This window comes from Macaca fascicularis, chromosome 3 (assembly GCF_037993035.2).
Source record: "Macaca fascicularis isolate 582-1 chromosome 3, T2T-MFA8v1.1".
NCBI lineage: Eukaryota > Metazoa > Chordata > Mammalia > Primates > Cercopithecidae > Macaca > Macaca fascicularis.
Genome location: NC_088377.1, coordinates 152725311 through 152744982, shown reverse-complemented (window position 1 = coordinate 152744982; position 19672 = coordinate 152725311). Strand labels below are relative to the sequence as shown.

The 19672-nt window shown below is 35.2% G+C and overlaps 1 protein-coding gene across 12 annotated transcripts in view; it reads left to right on the top strand.

The window, feature by feature from the left end:
• The window catches only part of IMMP2L (inner mitochondrial membrane peptidase subunit 2), an 872645-nt gene that overhangs the window by 335028 nt on the left and 517945 nt on the right, over positions 1-19672 (top strand). Inside the window, exon 1 of one of the 12 annotated variants that reach the window (XM_074035820.1) lies at positions 16049-19672. This exon is cut by the window's right edge and continues 85389 nt beyond it. The exons of the other annotated variants lie outside the window; for them this stretch is intronic. The gene's annotated coding sequence lies outside the window, so the exon portion shown is untranslated. Of the gene's footprint in view, positions 1-16048 lie in introns of those variants that run through there. 12 annotated transcript variants of the gene reach the window in all.

Sequence of the window (19672 nt, the reverse complement as noted above, 5' to 3'; positions counted from 1 at the left end):
CTTGTAAAAAATAAAGAAAAACTAATTTTCAGGACAAACAAAAAGACTGGTAGAGTAAAATTAATATTTTAGAATAGAAAACCTCTATCTTTGAGCCAGGCGTGGTGGTTCATGCCTGTAATCCCAGCACTTTGGGAGGCCGAGGAGGGCGGATCACGAGGTCAGGAGATTGAGACCATCCTGGCTAACATGGTGAAACCTCGTCTCTACTGAAAATACAAAAATTAGCTGGACATGGTGGCACGCACCTGTAGTCCCAGCTACTCGGGAGGCTGAGGCAATAGAATCGCTTGACCCCGGGAGGCTGAGGTTGCAGTGAGGGATTGAGCCATTGCACTCCAGCCTGATGACAGAGCGAGATTCTGTCTCAAAAAAAAAAAAAAAAAAGAAAAAGAAATCCTCTATCTTTGCTAGGAATTAATTGGTTGTTTTTACATTTTTAAAGATATATTTGAAGTCTGGGAATGAAAGAGTAAGCAATTACTTAGAAGTCAGCATAATAATGACTAACATTAATTGAGCTGTTACATTGTTCTAGGAATTGCAGTAAGTGCCTTATGGGTATAATCTCAAATCTTCTCATGAACCCATGAATTAGGTTCGTTTCTATGAGGAAACTGAGGCACAAAGATTCTTAGTGGCTGAGCTGAGATATTTAACTAGGACAGCCTATTTCCAAAAGTCAAGTGCTTGGCTATCACTCTGTATCCTTTCCAAGGTATATTCTATTGATGATGATGCTTTAAGTACATTTCTAACCAGGCTGATTTTAAAATGGAGACTCTGTGGAAAGTTTTCCATTATACAATATATTCCAAAAGGAGAGACACTTCCAAGGTTAAATCATTGAATAAATTTCCTTAAAAATCTTACAAATGTTTTTTATAAAAATTATTTTTTATTCAGAAAAACTTGCATGATAAATGGCAATTTCTGGTATTTTTTAAATCTGCTTACTTGAAATGTATGCTGGTTGTGCTCATCTGGAGCCTAAGAGTAACACACCTGAGGAAAATCATCTCCCCTGATGAGGCTTATTGTTTGTTATTAATTTTGTTCTGTTTGGTTTTATTGTTCTCTTGCTTGGGAGATGAAAATAAGCTTCCAAGTATATATTCTCACTTTAAAAATCTTAAGAAAGAATGAATAAGATCTAGTTGTTGATAGCACAATAGAGTGACTATAGTCAATAATAATTTAATTGTATATTTAAAAATAACTAAAAGAGTATAATTGGATTGTTTTTAACACAAATGATAAATGCTTGAGGTAATTCCATTTATCCTTATATTATTATTTTGATACATTGTATGTTGTATGTCTGTATCAAAATATCTCATGTACCCCACAAATATGTACACCTACTATGTACTCACAAAAATTAAGAATTAAAAAAAAATCTGAAGAGCACAGTCACTTACTGGGTCACTATACACCAAAATGAATATAAACATAGACTTGAAATGTAGTTTGAGATGCTGATTTGGGGAAACTAATCAAAAGGCTTGAAAATTGCTTAGCAACTCTGGACTTAATGTATCTTAGTGCTGGAAAGCTAAAGGGGACTTACTTACTTGCATAAAGGGATATTAAAAGAAACATGTTTTTGTTTCCTCTGGGTGGATAGAGAGGAAACAGGCTTAAGTTAAAGCAAGCACTATCTAGTGTTATAAAAGAGATGTAATGAAAAACCTCTGGTCTTAATAGGGAGATCTGAAGGAGGTTATAGATTCTTTAAAATCACAACTGTGTAAGAATAAGGTAGTGTTTGAGGTGTTTTAAAGCAGTCGTGTGTGCCATTAGAAAAACAGATTTGGTGTCACTGGGATGTCTTTAGAGATTTAACACTGTGTTTTGTGGCATGTTTTAATTGTGTGCACTTGAGTTTGGAGCTGTGCAGGCAGTCCTCTACTTAAAGTGATTTTACTTGTAGATGATGCATAAAGGCTTCCCGCCAGTTTCTTCTATATTATTATGTAATAGTACTTAACGCAAGTAGGTCACAAATGAACTCGCCCCAGCTAGTCTGACTCCTGATGTGAACCAAATAAGACCCGCTCATCAATAGCCTCAGCTTGTTCCCATGGGCTACTCTGTGGAACTCAGATTAGACTCAGTGCTAGAGCAGCAGCTGGGACAGAGCAGAATGGGAGCAAGATGGCCTGGCCTATAGTTCATGATTTAATCTTTTTTTTTTAAGTGTGTAAATCTCCTGTATTTTTTGTTATTATTTATTTTTATTTAATGTTATTTTTTTTTTACTGATATGGATAGTTTGCAAATTTAATTCTTGAATTCAAAGAGGTAAAGATGGAAGGTGGGAGAAAAATATATATTTGGTTATGAGGAGAACTTTAATCTATGTAAGGTCCCGTGATGTTCAATGGAGCTGATTTTCCTGAGGAGTTAGGAAATTGGCTCTGTGACAATCCCCATAGAGAAGTTCTGTAGACAACTGTAGCAATGATAATGCCCTTGAAATAAATACACAACAAACCAAGTAAAAACACTGTGAAGGGCTACACTTGATGATATATGTGATGGGCTGAATGTGTCCCCCCAAATTCTTATGTTGAAACTTAATCACCAATGTGATAGTATTGAGAGGTAGAGCTTTTAGGAAGTGATTAAGTCATGAGGCTGGAGCTCTCTTGAGTGGGATTAGTGACCTTATAAAAGAAGTTGAAAGGAGGGTCCTAGGCCTGTTTTATTTTGTTTTTGGCTTTCCACCCCTGCCATGTGAAGATGCAGTGTTGTCCCTTGTGTACTTTTTGCCCCTCCTGCAATGTGAGGAGGCAGCAAGAAGGCCCTCACCAGATGCCGAATGCTGGCACCTTGGTCTTGGACTTCTCAGCCTCCAGAACTGTGGGAAGTAAATTTCTGTTCCTTGTAAATTACCCAGTCTGATATTTTGTTATAGCAGGAGGAATGGACTAAGATATAGTATATGAAGTTTTATATATTGGTGAAAAAGGATTCATTCTGATTACTATATTGTCACACTTTACATCCCGATATACTCTCCAACAATGTTTAAGTAATGACTGCATCAATAAAAGGAGTTTGAATTGCAGACACTTACTTTGTGATCTTTAGTAGGTTAGTTAACTTCTCTAAGCCTTAGTTTCTTTATCTTTAAAAGGGGGATAGTAAAACATAAGCTCTTGTAAAGATTAAATCATTTATTATATGAAAGTACTCAACATGATATTTAAATGTGAAAGTACCTCAAGTATATAGGTATGTAAGTATATAGGTGGTAGCCAAGAAGGTTTATTTTTTAAAAAATTTATTTTTAATCAAAATCACAAAGTAGAGTACAGAATTTTCATGGGAAAAGAGAGCTGGTAGATCATAATAATATATATAGCTACTTTATGCTTATGTACTAATACACATAATATAGATCAATTGTCATTATTTAATACTTAGTATGCTTGGAAAACTGTACAACATATTAAATTTTGATCAGATATTTTTTCATGTATGTTGTCTTGCAGAGGTGATGATATGCTCTGGGTTTTATTATAAACTAAAATGAGGTTTTTCTTTTGTTGTTTTATGTCCTTGTAGTTCATACTGTCATTTATTTTTAACAGAAGCAGATTCCAAATTGCATTTTAAAGGTAGATGCCTCTCATGAGACATTTGCATCAGTGAGCAATGTGGGCTTGTGAAAGTCCTTTCAAAACTACTCACAGCAGGATTTGTTTCAGTCGTTGAAAAGTTCTTGGACAGCACAAGATAATTTCTCATCCACTAGAGGAACGTTATTATTTTAGAATAATATTTTAAAAATGTAGATCCTATAAAAGGTAAAAGATTATTTTTTGAATGTCAGATTTATTTCCTTTCTGATTGTACGTTGGGATGGTTAGAGTTTAGGAGTTTAAGTGATTTGTGAGTGCATTCAGCAGTTCTATAGTGTGAGATCTTTTGTATTATTAAAGTAACCATTTTAAACTATTCCTGAGAAAGTTCTTACAAGGGTAACCAATGTAATGGTCTTGAGACATGGAAATTGTTTCCAAGAGAAGTTTTAGGATTTAGTGATTTTTTTTTTCAAATATTTGAGAGCTATCTTTTTGGAATTACATTGCTCTGCTCTTTATTATACTGCATAATACCCTAAGGATCTTTTTCATTTTTTTGATTCATTGTATCAAACCTATGTCCCTTCCTCCAGAAAATGGAAAGGTGAAGGCAAAGATAAATTATTTTACCTAATGTTTGACGGTGATAGAAGCAGAACAAGTAGCATCATGAATCTAATTCCTTGGGTTTCTTTGGTCCTTCAGTTTTAATTGAGGAAAAAAAAAAAGGAACTAATATAATAATGTAGTATTACCCTGGTCTACTATTTCCCAAACATTACTTCTTTTTTATTTTTTTAAAAACTTATGCCTTATATTTTCTGACTACTTTATTTAAAATAACACCTTCCCCAATAATCTGTATCTATCTTGCCTTCATTTTCTTCAAAACACTTGTTGCCATCTGACATACTATATATTTTTCTTGGTTTTTTTTTTTTTTTTTAACTGTTTGTTTCCTTCATTAGAGCAGGGACTGGTATCTGTTTTGTTTATTGCTGTATCCCAGTACCAAGATCAGTGCCTGGTATATAGGAGGCCCTCAATAAATGTTTATTGAATGAATATGATAAAACAACAACAACAAAAAACCATCTTGTCTATTAAGGTGACTGACTTCTTTTTATGTTAGCATTTGTTTCAAGAATTAATTCATCTCAAATGAACTGTCATCCCTTTGACTGTCACCCTTCTTTTTACTTGCATCTGTGTCTGAATAGATAGTCCTAGTTTGGGAAGTTGTAATAGTCACTTCTCATTTTTAGATGGCCAATGGCCTATTTAAGGAGGGTAGATTACTTCCCCATAACCATTAATGTTTATAGTTTAGGGCAAGAGATCAATACTCAAGCCATCTGTATTAAACTTGGTCTCTCAATATGGTGGTCATCTATGGATGTCTTTATTTGCTTGATTGTTTCTATCCATTTTCCAAAATGGATTTCAAGAGGCTAGCTGTCTACAAATTCCTAACATCCCATTCACACTCATCTCTGTTTCTAATCTACTAATCAATAATTATTGGGTCAACTAGATAGAGTTCATAGCGCAAAGTTGCTTATTATTTCTTTATCTCATTTCTAAAGAGAAGTGGTTCATTTCCCCAAACTCCTTTTTTGCTTGGATAATGTTTTCCTTTGATGTTATATTTTAGCACTGTTTCAGCCAGTCTCTGTGAAGAGTCAATTCTACATATCCTCTTTACTGTCGATCATTAGAGTGCAGCAACCTAGAACAAAGTGGAGGCACTTGAATTGCTGGCTGGGTTCACGAGTGAAACTAACTGTGAGGACACTCATCTTTGCCCCGTTGGGTTTATTTGGAGTAGATCAGTTTAAATGATACGCCTCCATGGGAGAAAGAAGACGCTTCCATAACAATGAATTCTGCATGACAGGAAGCTGTGAGTGCGTGAGAAGTAGTTATTTTTGATTCTTGAAACTTGTTATCAGAGAATTGTTAGCATGGTGGACTTAGGGGCCAGCACTCCAGTTAACAGCTTCCTTTTCCGGACAATTTTAAGTTCCATTAATGGATTTTAGTTAACACTGACTTTTTCTGCCAAGAGCGGGTGTCATGGAAATTTATAACCCGATATCAAAGGAAACAGAAATTCTTCATTTGACTTTTAATTGTCTCTCGAGTGACAATTATGCTCTGAGTGATGGGTCGAATGATGTTATTTATCACAACACTAGGAACCTGTTTAGTCAAGTAGAGAAGCTAGTTTTCAAAAGATGTGCTTTGAAATTAATATCTAGTTTTGCATGTGGATTGATTAGTAGCTTATCTATTTGGGCTGCTTTACAAGAACTGGGTAGCTTAAAAACAACAGAACTTTGTTTCTCATTGTTCTGGAGACTGGGAAGTCCAAGATCAAGATGCCAGCATATTCAGTTTCTGGTCTGGGCTTATTCCACATAGCCAGTGTTTTCTTGCTGTGTTCCCACATGATGGAAGGGGCAAACAAGCTCTTTAGCCTCTTTTATAAGGACACTAATCTCATTCATGGGGGTGGAGCCCTCACAACCTAATCATCTCTTAGAAGCCCCATCTCTCTCTCTCTCTCTTTTTTTTTTTTTTTTTGAGACAGGGTCTTGCTCTGTTGCCCAGGCTGGAGTGCAGTGGCACAATCTCACTTTACTGCAACTTCTGCCTCCCAGCTCAGGCGATCTTCCCACCTCAGTCTACTGAGTAGCTGGGACTACAGGTATGCATCACCATGCCTAGCAAATTTTTTTGTATTTTTTGTAGAGATGAGTTTTCACCAGATTGCCAAGGCTGGTCTTGAACTCCTGTGCTCAAGCAATCTGCCACGCTCAGCCTCCCAAAGTGTTGGGACTACAGACAGGTGTGAGCCACTGTGCCCAGAGGCTCCACCTCTTAATACTATTACAGTGGGGATTAGGTTTCAACACAGGAATTTTGGGTGGACACCAACATTCAACCATAGCAGTCATATTATAATTCTCAAAAAATTTTTATAAAGATCACATTCCTGAAATTGACGCAATTGTTTTTGGACTTGATACGTTCAATGTTGGTTGGTGATAACACATCGATTTTCATTTTATAGTAGTAGGATGTAGGCATGCTCTGCATTTCCATTTAATGAATTGTTTGTGTTTAAAAGATGTCTTCAGACCCTCTAAGCATATGTGTTTGATACTAGCTTTTTCATATGTGTTTCTTAGAACAGATATGAATTGTTTCCAAACATCTAAACAAGCCAAGATGGGAATCAGGATTGTATGAGTAGGATCTCATTTTGTCTTGGTAGAAGACTTAATCTAAAAGAATTTTACACAAGGAAAAGCTCTTTTGTTTTTCACTATAGTACTATAATTTTGTTCAAATTGTTATTGAATAAAATAACAATGAAAATATTAATTATTGCAGGAGTACTACATTTTATTAGCAGTTATGTTAATGGGTTCTTCCTATTGTTTGTAATGCCTTTTTATCTTTTATCTGTTTGTTGAATTCCTTTTATTCCTCAAGTTCTAGGTGAACTATTATCTCCATGAAGTGTTTCTTTCTCTGCCAGGGCAGAGTTGATTACTTTTCCTCAGTCGTCCCATTATTGCTCTAAATTTTCTATTATGGATATAGATATTTAGTATGTCTATTATTTATTACAGCCATATAATAGTGTATTATAATAGTTTATGTGTCTGTTTCTTCCTTTTTTTTTTTTTTTTTTCCCAGCAGATGGTGAGTTCTTCATGGGCAGAAATAATGCCGTTGTCACTTTTTAAATATAAGCTCCCAAAATAGAACCCAGTATATACCAGGTTCTTTAGTTGGTAGAGTAAACAAACAAAATACAGACAAAATGTCCTGTCATTCATTTGTAATAATCCCTACTGTTGGGCAAACTTTGATGGTGTGAATAAAGCCAGTATGTTTGAAAATTTTATATAGTTCCACTAGATGTAATAAAGAGATTGATTAAAGATCCAACAAGTTAAATTAAACAGTATTACACTTTCCACTGTACCAATAAGACATTTTAAAAAGTTTAGATTATGCTTTATTCTGTGAAAAGGCAATATCATGAATCCTGCTTTATTAATACCTAAATATGTTATATCACCATTGGTTAGTTTTGTATGGCAGAAAGGATATAGAAAAAGTAAGAATAGAAAGAAATTTTAACATGATGTACTTTTCTCTGTAATTTTGTAAATTCACATTCCATACCTACCAATAAAAATAACTCTATACCTTTATTAAAACTTCAATATCTTCATTTATATTTAGAGTGGTAGCAACATAAAATTGAAACCTGAGAGTTGTGAAGGATATAAAGTCATGTTTTAATAGAGAAACTAAATTGCTCCTTCAAAGAGCCTATAAAACTGAAAAGCATTCATTATAAATGTAATAAAAACTTATGAGTTCCATTTTATTAAAACTACACCCAGTTTCCTGGAGGGACTGGATCATTTAGAGGTAAACCACTGACGCTTTATGTCTAGCAACATACTTTATGTGAGATAAGACATCTACTGAAATGAGGTTGGTGGTTTTAACATGATCCCTAATGCACATGCACTCATAAGATTGTAATTTTAACTTTAGCAGAGTTTGCTGCTTTTGATAGTAAATTATTTACTGCTCAAAGCTCCTTCACCAAAAAACAGAATGATAGTGAAAGATAAAGCTTATGCTTCTTCTAATTGACTTGTTATATCAGACTAACATTCTGTAAACGTCTTACTCAAATCAAATTATATAGGTTAGCATCGTTACAGGATAATAACTTTAGTGATTACCATTGGCTTTTCTTTTTCTATTCAGATATAATACTGTTTTTAATGTGTTAAAGAGAATCATTTTTAGTTTTGGCTTCTTGTAGCGTTTTCAACTTTTACATATTTCATATTTGGTACTATTTTACATATTCCACATACAGATTTTAATTAATTGTAGTTGTATTGCTGACAGTATGTGAAGGTGCAAGAGGAAATTACAGGGAACTGACAGGTTGTCCAGTTACTCTTAGTTTTAGAATCAAGTAACTTTAAATAGAAATACTCACATACTTAAATGAGAGAATTGAAATATTTGAGTTAATATACATTATATGTAGGCTGTATTGATTTATTCAGAAATGAGGCAGGTTGTTTTTTGTAAAATGGTGGCAGAGTAAAAATGTATTTATTTCAATCCCTTTCTTGAAATCTGCTTCACAAATGCATGTCAATTAATGAAAAAAAATGGACACAAATCATAACAGCCCAACTAGGAAACACAATTCCAAAACGTAATGACTGACATAGCTATCAAGTTCAGTGGAATTCAGTCCATATTGAGGGAGGACACTGGGAGCTGAAACATAGTTTTCCAGATCTCTACTTGTTTGTATATATCTCTGAAAATGCATATATTCTCCACTCAAACATTCAATTCAATTGGTAGTTTTTGGTAAATATTGAAGAAGTTTATATTCTTTTGAGGAACTTACAATCTAAAGAAAGAGAAAGATATGACAAGGACATTATAACTCTAAGGCCAGATACAAGTATTATGGAAAAACAAAGTCCCAGAATGAATGAGTTCTAATAACAGAGGAGAACTGGGAAAAATGCTTCATAAAGGAAGTAGCATTTGCAAAAGTGTGGAAAGAAGGATAAGATTTCGGTAGGCAGTAATGGAAGGAAAAGGCATCATTTGTAGAAGTAGCATGAATCAAGGCAGAAATTATCAGGGCATGTTTGGGGAATAGTTATGGATTCCAGTTTGATTGCAGCATGGGATACATGCTGGAAAGTATGAATCACTGCTTCACAAGGAGCTGTGGTTAACCAGAGTGACCTGGCACACCCATGGTAGTAGGAACTTTGAGTTCATTATGTCAATTAATCTACACAGCAGCCCATGGGGTAATAATAACTGCTTGTACAGGTTAGGAAAGTAAGACTCAGAACTTGCCTAAAGTCGCTCTACTATTGAGTAGTTGAGCCAGAAGTATGACCCAGAGCTGTTCTGACCCGTGTCGTTACTCACAGTATTATATGATTCTAAGGGCAGACCTGGAGCCATATTTAGAGGAATTGTCACATCAGGTCAAAACTTCAGCCAGGTTATACAGAACAGAGAGAGCATTTTTTTTTTCTTTTTTCAAAATGAGTAGAAGAAAGTCTGTCTTCATTTTCCCATTAGTAATTGCGTTCTTGTGTCCTGAAGAACAGGAAAAGAATACATGGCTTCAAAATGCCATCTTTGAAATCCTTGGTGAAAAAGTATAATTAAAACCCAGATGTCCCTAAATTTAGATTATCTATGTACTCTTCATTCTTCTGTGCAATATTATCTGTCTACTGATTTCTAAATTATATTTAGTAAATGTTTTTTCCTCCTTTGTTGTTGTTGTTTACTGTAAGGTAGATCTTGCTTTAAATCCCTACTAATGTATGACAATTCTAAAGTCTGAAGGAACTTTTAATTTCAAAGTAATTGCCTGGCATCAAGAGTAATTTTCAAAGGAGCTAAATTATTTTAAACATTTTAAACTGCAATTTTAGTCTTTAGAATTAGATGGATTTGTCATTTGATAGAATGTAGTAGTATTGAGTGAACACACTGAAAGCTATCACATTGTATAGCAGTTCTGCTGAGTTTTAAAATATAGTTATTTTTGCCATCCTTCCAGCTGATACTTCCTTAACTGATGACAGATGGTACTTTGGTTTGCTGAAGCCCAATTCTATGATTATGTTATCTTTGATTGCCTTTTTAAAGATGTATGGAGATATCTTCATCAAATAATTAGCTATATTACCTTGAGAATTATTTTACTATAAATACGTGATTCATTTTTGTTTTGTTTTGTTTTGTTTTGTTTTGTTTGTTTGTTTTTGAGAAGGAGTCTTGCTCTGTCGCCCAGCCTGGAGTGCAGTGGCGGGATCTCGGCTCACTGCAAGCTCCGCCTCCTGGGTTCACGCCGTTCTCCTGCCTCAGCCTCCCGAGTAGCTGGGACTCCAGGCGCCCGCCACCACGCCCCGCAAAGTTTTTGTATTTTTAGTAGAGGTGGGGTTTCACTGTGTTAGCCAGGATGGCCTCGATCTCCTGACCTCGTGATCCACCCGCCTCGGCCTCCCAAAGTGCTGGGATTACAGGCGTGAGCCACCGCGCCCGGCCAATACTTGGTTCATTTTTAAAGGAATTTGTTGGCTTATGTTATCATGTGAGATTTGGTGTACTTCCTCAGCCTTTTCAGTATTTTCTGGGCCTCCGATTATGTAAAATAGCATAGCATTAATTCATGATGTCTTTGTGAATATAAGAGGATTCAAGAGAGTTCATGGAAGTTTAGGGAAACTTCGTAAAGGAAAAACTGGAAGTAGCTCAAGTCAGCCTCAGTAAGGGCAAAATAAATGGATATACCTGTTCAGTGAAATACTGCACAGCTCTGAGAACCAGTGAGTCAATTCTGTATGCCCTGTTAAAGAGTGGTGCCTAAGACCTATTTTTAAGTTAAAAAACTGTAAAACTGCAAATAGTATGACAGCATTTATGTAAAGATAAAGCTATATGGATATATAAGAAACAAACATGTACAGTGAAAAATTTTGAAAGAAGCATAACAATGATTATTTCTGGGGAAAGAAGTGAGGAAAAATGATCATTTAAATTTAAATTCTCATATTTTCATTTCCTGTTTCATGAAAATGCTTTATTTTTTTCATCCTGTTTCTCCCATACTCACAATGGGCATGTATTGCTTTTATTAACTAAATAGTTTTTTTAAAAAGTCTGTATTTACTTAGAAAATAGCGTGTAGGAGACTCTTAGTGTCCTCCATAATCTTTTTGAATGAGACTTCATCATCTCCTAATTTACAATGATTGTAGGATGCTCTAGAGAAAATCCCACACAGTTCTAGTTTAACACTCGTAGTGATGAATGGGTCACTTCATGGAATTATTTTCTTTTCTAGTTTGATTTTTATCGTTTGATTCTGGAAATGATGACCAGATCTAAATCTTAGCAGGCATGACCAGCATGATATAAAAGGTTAGCACCATAAAGCATTTTGTTCCTTTTAGGGAACAATATAATCTTTCACATTATTCCAAGAGATTATTTTTATTGTGTTTTTAAGGCCACAAATAATCTTGGTTTAAAAATTAAATTTGTGGGTGTGGCCGCTCATGCCTATAATCCCAGCACTTTGGAGGCTAATGTGGGAGGATTGCGTAATCTGAGTAGTTCAAGACCAGTCTGGGCAACACAGAGAGATACTGTCTCTACCAAAACAAACAAACAAAATAATAAAAAAATAAGGTGGATGTGGTGGCATACACCACCTGTGGTACTAGCTGCTTGGAGGCTGAGGTGGGAGAATTGCTTGAGCCCAGGAGTTTGAGGGTGCGGTGAGCTGCGATTGTGTTAATGAAGTCCTGCCTTGGTGGTAGAGCAAAAATAAAATAATATAGAATAAAGTAAAATAAAGTAAATAAAATAAAATAGACAATAAAAATTAAATCTGATTACATAGTCTAGCATTCTATTCATATTGATGAAAAATATGAAATTCATTAAAACCAATTCCAAAAGTTTATCTGGAATATTTGTAGGTTTAAAGAGATTTCAGATAAATTTTTGTGTTGGTTTTAATAAATTTCATATTTTTCTGATAATTTATAAAAGTTAAATTTATCATGTTCTGGAAAACACATGGATTTTAGAATCATCCACACTCATAAAAAGGAACTCATAGGGTAGTAAATGGAAATAAATGAGCTCACATACATAAAGCATCCTGAAGACAGACTCAGTCCATAATTAGACTTTCAATAAAAATATATGTACATATTTGCTTTGAAAAATAAAAATTCCATTATAATAAAGTTTCTACACAATTAAAAGATAATGTGGCAACTGATAAAGAGACATGATTGAAATTTTACACTTTGACTTCTAGTAGTGTTACTTCCTATATTCTTCCAGTCTGTCTCATTTTTATTCCTTGCAAGTTTATGTTTTCAACTTAGTCTTTAGAAGCAGCTGATAATGTCAGTCCAGTTTGTATTGAGATCATAGAAATTGGTATCAGTTGAAACAGAATAGATAAGTTTTGAAAAAAGATTGTTTCTAGCCTCTCATCTAATCTTCCAAAAATATTAATGGGATTTAGGGTTCCACTGTCCTTACTACTTTAAATTTAAATTAGTTTAAATTGAAATGGTATTAATAATCCAATAACTTAAAATCTTTGTAATTTTGTGTAAGCATAAATGGAAGCCAAAAATATATTACTTCATGCCTCTTTCATATACTTTACAATGTAAGTTTTATGTAGTGCATATTATTTCATTAAGACCTAACATATTAAATAAATATACTAAATGGTGACAGTTTTAATTGTTATTTTTCAGTAGTTTGGTTTTTTAAAAACAATTCACTGAAACACATTTCTGCTTATGGAAAATCATCTATGAAAATGATAAGTAAAATTGTTTTGTTGTAATATTTTTGCATAAGTACATACATTGCAAAAAAACTGGAAATTTAGTGTCTACATGCTAAATATGATTATAGAAGTTGATACTGGGTGGAGCTAAGTAGTTATGGTCTTGGTAGGTAATTTTATGATTTCTAATATAAGGTTAGACATAATGCCTACCTCACAGTCTTGGTGAAAATTATAAAGGAAGTTTTATAAAAGAAATACTGTTTTAGGTGTTTATCTTTTATTTAGAAACAAATACTGATTATTGTTTTTATCAGCTCTCTATATATTTGTGAAGACATACATACTATTCATTCACAACATCTGTGAGTACTTGTTGTGGACTCGGGATTGTGGCAGGTAGTGGCTTTTGTGATAAATAAGATGAGGTTATTAACACTGTTGAAACTCATAGTTATTGAAGGAGAGGAAACATTGAAAGCAAGTAATTATGGTACAAAATTACAAATGTTATAAACAGGTGTAGTGGTACAAAGGAAGGGTGTATTCTGCTGGGATCTCCAGAATCTTTCTCAGAGACAGCTCCTTAAGCAAGATAAATGAGTGTTGATATGACCAAATGGTAGACTGTCATAGGTAAATTGAACATTAAGTAAACATCTACTCCACTATTAAAAGAATACTAAATGTAGGATGAATACTCAGTTCATCAAATGTTTATTGAAAAGCCACAGTAGACAAGTTCCTGTACTAGGTACCGAAGAGCTAGAACCCTGAAAAGATCTGGTTCTTGCTCTTCAGGGGCTCACAGTCCTACAGGAGACAGACGTGTGTTCCCAGAGGGCTGTGCCCCAAGGCAGAAGTCGAGTAAAGGTGCTGTAGAAACTTTGTGCCACATGACCTGGCCATGGTATCACTGCCAAATCCCAAAGAGACAGCTGTGACTTTATAAGTAGTTTGGCCTCTGGAATACTGAGTTAAAAGTGGACTGGCCTAAAAGAGCAGAGAAATTTTAAGAAATCAATAATATTTTACAAGCCCATATATGATATAGTCTTGAGATGTAAAGCCAATTAATGGGTAGGACACAGATTAAATAACTAGAAGTTGACCCATAGCCTGGTCAAAATACGTGTATATAATAGGTAAAATAAGTAATATTAAAAGGGAATATAAATTATATCACTAAAAATACTATTAGCTAACCCAGCTAAAATCTCTTAATTAGGTATATCAATTAAAATATGTACTGAAAGATCTCCTATTGATCTTTTAGTTTTTCCCACTTAAATGAAGAGGCTCTTTCTGATTGGCCTCTGTTCTCTCTGGTCAGGATCTCTGGATATCGAGGATTTCCCATTCAGAGGACTACATTTAGCATCCCTTTTCTCCTTAATCCCAAATAATCAATCACTCTCAGGAGTTATAAAACCTGAGTGAAAATAAGAACTATATTTTCTTGAAAAGTCATTGGAGATGGATGCTCAATGTTTGACTCTGTTTTAAGGATTGTTTCTAGGTCTTTCTAAATCATTACCACACTTTCTCACCATCAGACAAAAATTACCTCAATTTTATTTTTATTGTGCCTTTAAGTTTGTTTATCTGTTTATCCATTCTTACTTCACTGATTCTTGGGTGGGAAGAAGAAGCACCTGAACCCACTGTCAAGAGCATAGCTTCTACTGTGCCCTTGTTCTGTCATTCCCTGCTTCCTGCAAGAGCTTGCACAGACACCCATCGACTTTCTTTTGTATTTTAATTTCTTCCCATTAGCCCTCAAAGAGGCTACATCTCCATGTACTTCACAAAAGAGAAATAAACAAAAGAGGAAACCCCTCACATTAATCTCTCCCCAAGCTTTTTCCTTTCTCACTGTTCTTATGTTTGAACAGTTGTTTTTACTCAGTATCTCCATTTATGCATCTCTTAGTAATTCTCTATCCACTGAAGTCTGGCTTCTGCTGGAATCATCCAGAGCTCTCTCAGGTTGCCAAGGACTTCCCAATTGCCCAACTCAGACTCTCCTCAGGGACTTTATCACTGTACAATCTATGTGATTAGCCATCACCTTTCTAAACTCCTCCTTGTGGGGAAAAGAAAGAGAGATCAGCCTGTTACTGTGTCTATATAGAAAGAAGTAAACATAAGCGACTCCATTTTGTTCTGTATTTGAGATGCTGTTAATCTGTGACCCTACCCCCAACCTTGTCCTTGCAAGAGACATGTGCTGTGGTGACTCAAGGTTTAATGGATTTTGGGCTGTGCAGGATGTGTCTTTGTGAAACAAGTGCCTGAAGGCAGCTTGCTGGTTAAAAGTCATCACCATTCTCTTAATTTCAACTACCCAGGGACACGTACATGGCCAAAGGTCGCAGGGACCTCTGCCTAGGAAAGCTAGGTATTGTCCAAGGTTTCTCCCCATGTGATAGGCTGAAACAATGCTGCTAAAAGGTTTATGGAGATGTTTGCATATGCATCTCAAGGCACAGCATTTTCCTTTAAACTTATTCATGTCACAGAGGTTTTTGTTCATATGTCTTACTGCCGATTTCCTCCCTACAATGATCCTATTGTCCTGCCACTCCCTTATCTTTAAGATGGTAAAGATAATTATCAATAAATACTAAGGGAACTCAGAGACCAGTGCCAGTGTGGGTCCTCTGTAAGCTGAGTGCCGGTCCCCTGGGCCCACTTTTCCTTTCTCTATACTTTGTCTCTGTGTCTCATTTCTTTTCTCAAGTCTCTTGTTCCACCTAACGAGAAACACCCACAGGAGTGGAGGGGCAGGCCACCCCTTCACTCCTTTGCCTCATCAGCTACCACTCTCTTTTTGCCTCAGTAATTTGTTTTTAGTCTTATTGTATCTTCTGCCTTTATCCTGCTTAAAATCGTGGCTGTTTATTTTAGTTCTGCATTTGATCTTCTCTTTGTGTACTTTGCACTCTCTTGGGTAATCATCCCCTTTCTTTGATTAACCTGCCATGTGATGCCCAAATCTGGAGCTCTTATCTGGGTTTCTCCTGAGCTCTATTCTCTTTCCTGCATCTGGATGGACAAGGCACTTCATAATTGGTATGTTCCAAACCTCTTACTGATTTATATCTGTTGTCAACTAGAATTGAGATTGCTATCTTTCAAAATAAACAAATTCACTTAATTTTATTAAGATTAAGTATTTTACATACTAACTTTTGTTAGAAGCAGCAAAAAGAAAAGGAGTTATGATTGCTGGCAGTTTGAATTGCTCAGTTTGCAGAGTAAATACAAATTTGGGACTTTAGAATAGCAGGAAATAAAAATACATTTTTTTGAAATGAATTGACACATGATATTTTCGAAAGTCAAAGGAAACAGATGACTTTATTGGGGTTGCTTATACTTATATCATGGTGTAGTATTTTTATTTTAAATATTTGGCCTTGATGCTAAATAATATATGGGAATATGAGCTGTCATAATCTCATAATCTTTTCAGGGCATAAAATAATCTGGATCAAGGCGGATGAGGGTTATAAAAATGTATTGTTGTATTTATTCTGTCTTTGCTGGCTTCTGGGTGAGTCGGAGAGAAAATTCCTTCTTCCACTTGGGTACATAGTCCATCAGCCAAACTCCAAGTGATAACCTGATGAGTAAAGGTGTCAACCATAACGTTGCTCTGTGCCAGTGCGACTTCTGTTTGGTTCCATTACCTTTCACCAGATCCTGCCTGATAACCACAGATTTCCATGTGGTCGCTTTCTGCTCCTGCTCCTGCTTGTCAACAAGCCCTCTCACCTGCTTCTACTACATAGTTCCTGGCTGTAGAAATGGAACCAAGCAGCTTTGTTTTGTAGAATAAATGGATTTACCCTTAACCAGCAAGGGATGATTAGGATGGGAAGGTAGGGTGGAGGGATGTGTATAGAAAGAATGTGAAACTTGAAGTGCCCTTTTAAAAAATGTTTTCTTGTTTGGCTCAGAGTAGATCAACTTCTGTTTGGCCTGACTTTATTTCCTAAAGACACTAACTGGTCTCAAGACATGTTTAAGATTAAAAAATGCTAGAATCTTCTTACCTTAGAAGCCAGTTTGTGCTACTACTGACCTGTCAGGAGGAATACTTCCATGTCAGGAGGAAGGAATATACCAGTATTTGCCTTTAGGGGATTTGCCTGTAAGAGTACGTTAAAAGTCATTCCCAGTCAAGGCAATTCGTTTAGATGTAAAAGCATACAAGTGGTGTGCGTGTGCGTGTGTGTGTGTGTGTGTGTGTGTGTGTGTGTGTGTGTGTGTGTGTGTGTGTATTTGAGCAGCAGCATTTTACCTTGCTGCAGATTTTAACTATCTTTCTGGAAGTATTCTGTTATAGTGAATGTGACTGTAATGTAACAAACAGATTTTACATGCTTTAATGGAATGTAAATTGCTCTGTGAGGCTAAATGAAATAGTTAATCTAGACTTTTGCCTTCATTTTCTAACCTGCATTTGGGGGGAGGAATGTTCAAATAATATTTTTTTTTTTTAAAAAAGAATGCCATTCAAAATACAAAATAATATGCTGCAAATGATATTAATAAAGGTCATATAACTACATTAGAATGAAGACTTGTAAACCAGGCTGGCCTTGGAAATAGTTGTGAGTCAGGCAGTATGCTTTTGTTGCTTCTCACCCTTACCATCTCTTTGATGCCTTCTTATCTGCCACTGCAGTGGTCAGTTCCTTCCTATCCCGTTTGCCTGCTCAAAGCAAAAGGAAGAAGTATTATTGATGTTTGCTATGGGTCAGGCTTTGTATTGAATGTTTGACATATACTGTCATTTAGATGACTCTTAAATTTGTGGCACCAGCTCTCCTTCCCCAGCTGCAAACTTTGTTTACTCAAACTGCCTAGTTAAGATGCTGCTGTAGAATTTATTTATATCACATGATGTTATACACAAATACCTGCTTACCAGCCTACCTTCGTACATACATATTAATAATCCTGTTTTATATAGATAAGCAATATGCTCATGTCATGTCGGTGAAAAGTGTGGCTTTTGATGCTAGACTGCTTGAAGAAACAAAGGCTCCAGAGATTGTCACCTGCCCAAGGTCACATATTGTTAGTGACATATTGTAGTAAATGGATTTGGACCTAAGTGTGGCAGACAGCAACTTTCATTCTTGCAAGTATTTTTAACCACTTTTCTTTACCTTACATTTCTATTGTTCTATTGGTGCGTAATGGAGTGAAATATTTCTCTTAATTGTGCATTTTTGTTTTTTATATATACATATCATATATTTTATGCAAAATACAAATAGTTTTCCCTTTGGACAAATCTAAAAGTATATTTGATAACAGAGGAAGAAGCTCTGTTATCTACATTTAGCATGTTGGTAATGCTAGATTTATTTTTAAACTAAAGCCTGAAGGACTAGTTGAATCAGAGAAAACCTTTATTTTGCTTAGGTGTCATTGTTTACCTTGAGCATGAAAAATAGAGCAAGTAGTTAGAAAGCTTAGAGGAGTTAAAAATAATAACCGTCATGGTGCCTTAGAAATAAAAGGAAATGATAAAGCGTATACCTACTAGCTCAGTGTTCAGTGATTTTAGCTATTGGTAAGACATTTAATTTAGTGTAAAAAATGGTATGAGATGATGCTGTAAAATGTATATCTGCAGACAATTTTTGTGTTATTATTTATTTTGATATACTGTCAACTGGTCATGTTAATTTCCACTGATAATACAACTGAAATTATCGTTTCAACCTGTATTTCAGGGACTTTCTCCAAATACACTTAGAGTTGTCTTATAAACAAAACCTTATTATAGTCACGCAGAGTTTGAAATGTTAAGGCTAATTTATGAGAGCAGTTTGTCTGAATAAGCATTTAGATTAGGAAAGGAATCTTTCCTCTTGAAGATATAGTAAGTCTTCTCTTTCTACTCCTAAGCCCTCTATTTCCCATGCCTGGGGTGGGTTGGAGGTAGAGAAACACCTTAAGCTAAGTCAGTTCAAGATCATAAAAGCTATGAAGAATGACAATCCTCTGAAGCTTTTCTGTATTAAAAATATCCCCCTTATTCTCTTACCTTCATCTTTGCCCTAGTTCTTTGCTGAAGAGTGCCATAGTTTCTTCAGAATTTGTAGGGTTTAGGAGAATGTGGACCAATATTTCTTTTTTTTTTTTTTTTCAGGACTTAGGTTATCTGTGATAGGAAAGTTAAAGTATAATCTATGAGTAGAGTGTAAAAACATTAAAGAAAAAGCTCTAGAGAAAATAACTGCCCTATTTAGTAAGTGTTAGTGCTGTTCTTTTGGTCATTAATGTCAAGCTGATTTCCTTTCTGGCAGGCCCTTGTAGTATTTTTTTTTTTTCATTGAAAAAGATGGGTTGCATGAAAGCACTGATGTCTTTTAATAGTTATAATTGATACGCAGGCCTCTCAGGCTTCTGACACCACAAAGGCAAAGTTTCTGCTTTTGAGACACATCTCTCTGCCCCTTTTATCTCCTCTAATTGATTTTGTTATTTTAATTGAAAACACTGGTTTTAAAGAATAGAATTCTATAGGGCCCTGGTTAGAGAATGGCCACAATAAAAAGTGTACATGAATTATCTCATTTCATCTGAGTGGCAATCTTTAGCTGTGGTGCCTCTAGACCATTCTCTACTGCTT